Genomic DNA, 8403 nt, shown 5'->3' with positions numbered 1-8403 from the left:
CAAACATGCAACACGGTGTCATTAAGTAGTCACCATGCTGCACATTCCATTCCATGATTTACTTCATCTTATAACCAGAAGGTTGCTATTGAAATTAATTTTAATAATTGTATAAAAACTTTATTAACCCAATATATTCAAAATATCATTACAACATGTAATCAATATTTTTCTAAATGTTTATTTAGTTATTTCGAGAGACAGGAGAGAATGTGAGCAGGGGAGGGACAGAGAAAGAGGGAGAGAGAGAATCCCAAGCAGGCTCTGTGCTGTCAGTGCAGAGCCGGATGCGGGGCTCAGACTCATGACCGTGAATCATGACCTGAGCCAAAATCAAGAGTCGACGCATAACCGACGGAGCCCCCCGGGTGCCCCTATAGTCAATATTTTTAAGAATTGCTGAGAAGTGTAGTACTTTTTTCTGATTACATCTTTGAAATCCAACGTGTATTTGACACAATTTACACTAGCCACAAGCGGCCAGTGGCTGCCATATTGATCAGAGCAGCTCTAGAGCTTAAATTGGGCCATCGTGTGCTAGACAAAACATCAGAAGGTCTGTCTTCAAAGTCCCGTGTGACCTGAGGCTCTTCCCTTCTTAAATCATTACGAGTCATAAACGTTTGTGGCTGAGGGTGATTTCTCAACTGGAAAAACATTTCGTCACAGCTCTCGTCTCTTTTCAACTAATGCTAACAAAGAGCCACCTGCTCTCAGAGCCCTCTCTCCCTGCCATAAGCCACACTCTCTCTCCTCCTTGTGGCCAAAGGCCTACATCTCCTCCTCTGCTCCATCTTCCATGTCCCTCTCACATTCTGAATAGCCACACCACCTCCAGGCACATCTCACATCTAGTTCTCACCCCTGAACGCCTGTAAACTGAATTGTGATAGCACATTGCTGCAAACCTCCGGCAGCTTTATAACACCACTCAGTAGCTGCAAGCAAAGCAGTCCAGGCAGGGAAGTCCTCTTAGCCACAGTGCTTCAGTAACACATCCGTGCCCTTTGGCTTTCTCACCTGTCTTGCAGTTTTTGTTGTCGTTGTTGTTTTCACAAACACAGCTACAAAAACTATTGTGAAATGTATACCCTCCTATCCCGCCTATCCTTCTTTAATTACAGGGCCCTAAAAAGTTTCCTGGGCATAACTTTTATTCAAGAAAAACCTCAGAGGATGTTATCCAAGGGATACTCCACCAGAAGAAATCCAAATCTGGCATACATTAGCATCCATGCTGTTCCAGGTTATTTTGGAGTATCTTGGGAATTGCAGACATTTAGCCTAAAGGTCCTCCGTAGGTCCTTTTACAGATGGCAGTTTTATGATGCTTTATGCTATAACAAGAAGCTAATAAATGGGGGTACTTACCCCTTCCCCTCTCATGTGACACCAGAAGAAAGTAGCCACTGGGTCTCTCAGAGCATCCTCACTGTTCTTGGCACGAGATGATGCCAGCAAGTGAAAGTTGCTAAGTGCTGGCTTTTAGAAAGAAAATGAGACGCATGTGTTAGGTCTCAGCGTGACTTAAGGAAAGTGCCAAGTTCAGTATTTTTTAAATATTCTCACCATAGGGACAGGAGGGGTAAAAAAGGTGTCAGAATAATCTATATCCAAAGGCTTTTTAATTGTGACTTGACTGTAGTTTTCATCTGCCGGTTTTATTAAACTCCTGCACACTAGGAAAGAATACACACGTTAGCAGGTATGACCCCTACTGGCAGTCTCTACGGGCATTGGGATCGAGGACTGCAGAGTGCAGACCTTTTAAGGCATTATTTAAGGTTCTCCTCAACTGTCCACACCGCACATTGATTTTCTGTCACAGCTCTATGTCTGGAGGGCTGGTACTCGCCATTGATCCACAGAGAGCATTTTTAGTGCATCAAAGAGGTACGGAAGGTGAGACTCCAAGGGAAAGACAAGAACCATGCTTTTAGGGAGGGACACGGCTCAGCAGTGTAAAAGTCACATCAAATATTAAGCTGAACTTGAGATTTTTTTTTTAATGTTCTGAAATCTGTTGACATATGAGACTCAATGGGACACAGAAAAGGAAGGGATTATTAGCTCTTCTAATGGAAAAACTCCCCCTAACGGAATGGAGCAAGCTGCAGGAACTGATAAATTGAATTCTGCATTTATCTATTTGTGGAGGACTTGAGTGTTGTAAATCACAAGTGTCCAGGCTATGAAGTTCAATCAGTCAAGATGCTATGTTAAGAAGTCAAGGTCAATCCAAGGACAAGCTGGTCAGCTTTGCCCCACTGTCAAGGGTTGTCCCGTGAACTTTAAGATGGATCCGTGCTGTTCTCAGGAACAGGAAGTAGCTGACTTCATGGGATTTACTACAGTAAAGGGCAAAACTTCTCTGGAGAAAAGAGCTGCCCACCTCCCAGGCCAGAACACCAAAGCCCATGGAAATTCTATGCATCCAAAGGGTTAGATGCAGGCTCGCTATATTAGTCAGATCAGGCCACCATAACACAATGCCACAGACTGGGTGGCTGAACAGCAGAAATCTGTCACCATTTCAGAGGCCACAAGTCCAAGATCAGAGTGCCAGCATGGTAGGGTTTTGGTAAGATATCTATTCCTGGCAAAGAGGTATTTGTTTACCATATGTTCACCTGGCCTTTCCTTGGTGGGTGTGTTTGTGGGGAAAGAGAGATGGCTGATGGCTCTTCCACTTCTTATAACACCACCAATCCTCTCAGCATAAGACCCCACATTTCAGCTCATTTCATTTTAATTACCTCCTAACTGATGCGTGTGCTGTCTCCAAATGCAGTCACATTGGGGGTTGGGGCTTCAGGATATGAATTGGTGGGTGGGGGCAGGGAAACACAATTCCGTCCAGAGATCTTCCCTTCCTTATACAGCCTTCTCTCACCTCCCTAAACGGACCAGACTTCACTTAAAAAAAAAAAGAAAGAAAGAAAGAAAGAAAGAAAGAGAAAGGAAAGGAAAGGAAAGGAAAGGAAAGGAAAGGAAAGGAAAAAGGAAGAGGATATCTTTTCTTCTTTGAGTGAGATGTTTAGACACATTTTACCCAAACGTTTTTCTGGATACTAATAGAGTTACATGTGTACGTGAGCAATGAAAAGATAATCCACTTATACCTAAGCGGATAACTAACTCAACTCATGAAGGCTGTGAAGACGAAAAGCAAGGCCAAAGGAAGACCATTATGAATCTAAAACGTGAGTTTTTCCAATATCATGACTTACATAGTTCCTGGTACTAAACAGACCCTCACTGTTGAATGAATGAATGAGTATTTTCTAATAACGGAAGGAGACTAATATGAATTGAAATCAAAGCCAGAAATGGCCTCATTCATCAATGCTTATTCAAGACTAAAGTTGACCTAAAATGAGTTTTCTTTTAAAATCGGGATTTCAGAATATAAAACTGTAGCATTTCAAATACGGATAATTACATTTCTTATCAAATGCACTGGTTCTTGTAAAATAATTCAGTTTAATATATATCCAGCTTAATTAAAATTTATAAGTGGTTGTGGACCAAACCAAGTGTATCTTAATTAAATCTGAACATGGCTCACAGATGTTAAGGTTGACCCCAATTTTAATAGAGGAGAAGGAAATACAATCATTAGGGACTTGGCTGAGTAATTTTGGTCAGGTGGAAAGCAAGATGAATGGGAGGCCAAGACAGTCTCTTCTTTTTTTTTTTTAAGTATATTTATTTCTTTGAAAGAGAGAGCACATGAGCAAAAGCAGGGGAGGGGCAGAAAGAGACTGAGAGAGAGGGAGAATCCCAAGCAGGCTCTGCACTGTCAGTGTAGAGCCCAATGCAGGGCTCGAACTCTGAACCACGAGATCACGACCTGACCTGAAATGAAGAGTCGGACGCTTAACCAACTAAGCCACCCCGGTGCCTCGACAGTCCCTTCTACTTAAGGCTGGAAAGTAAATGACCCACTAGCTAGAACATACAGAAAGATGGCATGACCTGCCCAGCCAGCCACTGAAATGGAAGTAGGCAGCTATAGGGTGAACACTGAAGTCAATCATTAAGTAACCAACCCACATGTGATAAGGGAGGAGGGGGACTTGCTCTGGAAACTCACACATCCTAGAATTTTCCAGTCAGTTCTGCCACTGTTCAAATGAATCAGGAATGGAGACAGAGAAGGAGACAGAGCCAGGCCAACGTTGAAGACTGAGGGTCCACACCAATAAGATTACCAGATAAAATAGAGAGTGCCCAGTTTGCTTAGAATTTCAGATGAACAATGAATAATTCTTTGCATACTTATGGTACGTCCCATGCAATAGACAGCCTGTATTTTTTTTTTTCCGCTGAATTGGGCAACCCTGTCTGCACGAACCATCTCAGAGCTGTAACAAAAAGCTTGTCAAGGACTTTCCTGTAATTCCAATATAAACCACAATATTGGTTGACCAGCCATCTGAAATGGTAACCGCACACCTGAATCACGCTGTTGCCAGCCTTTGGAGGGGGTGGGGAGAGACAGCCTGCGTTTTAACATTCTTGTCTTTCCAATCTGCCTGGTCCTGGTCGGGAGTCCTTCTTTTTAATGTATCTCCCTGAGAGCAGACCGGACCCGGAGGAACATGACAGTCAGAGGGAACTACGCTGGTCAGAAAATCAATCTAGAAGCATTTATTTCAGGTCTCTTTTGTAAACAAGGCTATGCTGGTGATCACATCTGAAACAAAAAGAGACAGCACTTCACCGCTCCAGGAAAGACCCTGGGCAGGTAGAGAAACTAAGGCCCTACACGGAGAAGGAGGTGGTCTTCCCAAGGTTTAGGTGGCTCTTAACTGGCAAAGCTAAGAGTGTTAAACTACTCAATTATCCTTCCACAAGCTTTTCAGCACGTAATAAAGTTTATAAATGTTACAGCCCCTCTGAAAAAAAATTAATCCTTTCCAATGTGGATGCTCAGGAAAGATTGACATGGGTTAAAACATATTCACTTATTCACTGATTTCATTCACCAATATTTTTTGTTATGAGTTCTGTGCCCAGCACCGTTGTAGATGCGGAGCCCACGGATGCAATGCCTGCCTGTAAACAGACTGACCCGACGCTCCCCGCACTCTTTCCTGTCTCTGCTGGGCACAGCCAGACTACGTTTCCCAGCCTGCCTTGCAGCTCTGCGGCCATGTGACTTGAGCAGTAGCCAGTGGAATGGGGGCAGGAAGTGACGACGGGTGTTCCCAGCCCAGGTCCATTGAAAATCTTCCGCGTGAAATCCTCCATCTGTCTCCCTCCCCTGTCTGCCAGATGGAGGCAGAGGATCCCACAGCGAGCCCCAGCAAGGGAAGGAGGAGACCCCAAATGGGCACCTGGAAGGCTTGTACCCCAAAGAGTCACATGGAACAGACATTTGGAAAAAGTGAATAATCTTCCACTGTGCGAAATCACAGAGGTGTAGAAGTTACTTGTTACAACAGTGAACTACCCTGATGCACTGCCTTGGTAGGATTTACAAGGGAAGTCAGGTAATAGACCAATACACAAATGAAAACAGATATGATTACAAATTAATTACGACCTGTGAGTGTTCTTCAGGAACAACCAGAGTGCAGCAATGAAGCATAACAGATGAGCAAGGAGGCTGCTTTGGACACGGCTAGTAATGAGCCAATTATAATAAGGATGGCAAGAGGAACATTGGGTGCTTATGGAGCATTCCCTCCACGGCAGGCCTTGGGATAAGCACTTTATCCACTTAAACTCATCTGCTCTCATGACAAGCCTACAAGGTGGGGATTATCAGTATCTTCATTTTACAGACAAAAATAAGGATGCTTGGGGCCAGCATATATTCTGATTGGTTGAAGTCTATGCTATAGCAGTTATTAAGTCATTTTAATGCTGGCCCTAGGTTATGGGATGATGGGTGGGTGTAATTTTGGGTAGAGCAGGGGCTGATTTTGCCAACTAAGGGGAGATTTCGCCAACTAAGAGACCTTTGACAACGTCTGGAGCCATTTTTAGTTGTCAAACTTGGCATGGGGGGATGCTACTGACGTCTACTTGGAAGAAGCCAGGAACACTACTAAACACTCTATAATACATATGTCAGACCCCCACAACAAAGAATTATGCAGTCCCAAGTGTCAGCAGGGCCAAGGTTGAGAAGTCCTGAGAGACGGAGAAGAGTGTGTGCAATGCTCCTAGGGCAGGAGAGTCCCAGCACAGCCAGTGGTAAGTGTACATGAGACAGAGGAGAACAAGTTAGCAAGCTGGGCAGAGGGGAACAAGAGTACCCTGTAAGTGATGGCGGGAGCTGGGATTTTACCTTAGAGAAGATAGAACAGAAAAGGGGTCAGAGTCATAACGCTGCTATGGTGGCCCAGGTGAGATGTCAAGAAAGTTGGAATAGGGGTGCCTGGGTGGCTCAGTCGGTTGAGTGACCGACTTGGGCTCAGGTCATGATCTCACGGTTTGTGAGTTCGAGCCTGGCGTCGGGCTCTGTGCTGACAGCTCAGAGCCTGGAGCCTGCTTCGGATTCTGTGTCTCCCTCTCTCTCTGCCCCTCCCCAACTCATTCTCATTCTCATTCTCATTCTCATTCTCTCTCTCTCTCTCTCTCTCAAAAATAAATAAACATTAAAAAAAAAAAAAGAAGTTTGGAACAAAGAGAAGTGGAGAGGTGGAGAAGAGCAAATGCACCCTGGTGGGGGATATGGGATACGGCAAGATATGTGGATGGTTTGCACAGGGAGGGGGAGGGGGAAGCAGCCTCGGTGGGCAGCTGGCTGGTGGGGGTGTCATTTACTGATTATGGAACGGAAGGACGACACGACAACTCTGAGACCAGACTGTGAGCCAACACACCAGATGTATCAGATGCAGGGCTCTCAGGTTCACATCACACGTTTGGGCTAGAGATTGATGTGTGGAGGTCAGCAGAACAAATCTGACCTCTCAAGGGCAGAGAGAGTAGGGAGATGAAAAGTAAGCCGTAGGGCCCTCGAACGTTTGCAGTTGGGGAGAATCAGAGGAACAAGAGATGGGAAAAAGAAAGATGCCAGATCAGAAGAAATCCTGAAGTGTGAGAGGGGGTCTTCCAGAAAAAGAGTCCTCCTCTGTTCCAATTCGAGTGAGAAACAGAATGAAACGGAATGTGGAGACCACTGGTGAACTTGAAGAGAGCCAGTCAAAACAGAAGTGGGTGAAAAACCAGATGAGAAGGTTGTGTCATCATAAACAAACGGAGACAGCGTGCGTGTACAATTCTTACGAGATTGCGGACGTCTGCTGTGAACCGGGGCAGAATGATGGGGCGCTAACTGAAGCAGGAGAGGGTCAGAGAAGACTTAAGTGGATCCGAAAAAACCACAGCCTGTTTGTGTGCTGTGAAAAATATGCTGGCGGAGAGAAACTGAAGTCGCAGGAAGGAAGGAAGGAAAGGAACACGAAGTGGGTTAAATCCTTGAGAAAACAGCAGGAATGGTGGCCTCTGGACAACAGAGGCCTAGGGACGGAGAAAGGACAAGGACTCCCAGGGCTGGTAGGCCTCTAGATTCGATGGTGCTAAATTAAGATGCTTCCACCTAGGGGCGTCTGGGTGGCTCAGTCGGTTGAGCGTCCGACTTCAGCTCAGGTCATGATCTCGTGGTTTGTGAGTTCGAGCCCTGCGTCAGGCTCTGGGCTGACAGCTCAGAGCCTGGAGCTTGCTTCGGATTCTGTGTCTCCCTCTCTCTCTGCCCCTCCCCTGCTCATGCTCTGTCTCTCTCTGTCTCAAAAATAAATAGAAACATTACAAAACAAAATAAAATTAAATTAAAAAAAGATGCTTCCATCTAATTCCTTCTATTTCCATCTAGTTAGCTGATGACCTGGCCGTGGAAGGGATGGGAAGGAAGAGAGGCTTGGAGATTTAAGGAGAAAAATTGAGGCATGAAATAGTTATCCCAGAGAATGGAGAGCAGACATTCCATGGCGGGAAAAAAAAAGGGAAAGATTTGGTGGGCAGTCTTGGGAAGTCACTGGAAGTTTGAAACCATGATTGTGAAGTGAATTGCATCAGCTGAGTTGTCCGAAATTCTACAGCATCACCTGACAGGTCAGATGCAGACGTAGCCAGAGAAAACGCTGTGTGTTTCCGAGATTGGAGCGTGATCAATATGTGGACTCCCCAGTGCACCCCCAAGCCTTTGGACCCAGTCCCTTGCTATCTGGACCACAGACCTCGCTTTCTGCTCCCGTCCTCTCCAGTCCCCCCGGTTGCAACTGCACCAAGCACTGAATCTTTATCCAGCAGGGTGACAGCATAGTCTGGCTCTTTCTCCATTTCCCCCAGCTCCATTTTTTTTTTTTTTTTTTTTGGTATAAACTTTATAAATCTATACACGGGGACTCACTTAGCTTTTGATAGGCAAAGACAAGTCATTGACTT

General features: G+C 45.2%; 1 long non-coding RNA gene across 1 annotated transcript in view; it reads right to left on the bottom strand.

The window, feature by feature from the left end:
- Positions 1–338: 338 nt before the first annotated feature.
- Positions 339–8403, bottom strand: part of LOC122495455 — a 34539-nt gene continuing 26474 nt past the window's right edge. The window contains exon 3 of the long non-coding RNA XR_006300465.1: positions 339–1482. This is a non-coding gene — a long non-coding RNA (uncharacterized LOC122495455). The remainder of the gene's footprint in view (positions 1483–8403) is intronic.

This window comes from Prionailurus bengalensis, chromosome A1 (genome assembly GCF_016509475.1).
Source record: "Prionailurus bengalensis isolate Pbe53 chromosome A1, Fcat_Pben_1.1_paternal_pri, whole genome shotgun sequence".
Lineage (NCBI taxonomy): Eukaryota > Metazoa > Chordata > Mammalia > Carnivora > Felidae > Prionailurus > Prionailurus bengalensis.
This window is presented reverse-complemented; position numbering and strand designations above follow the sequence as displayed.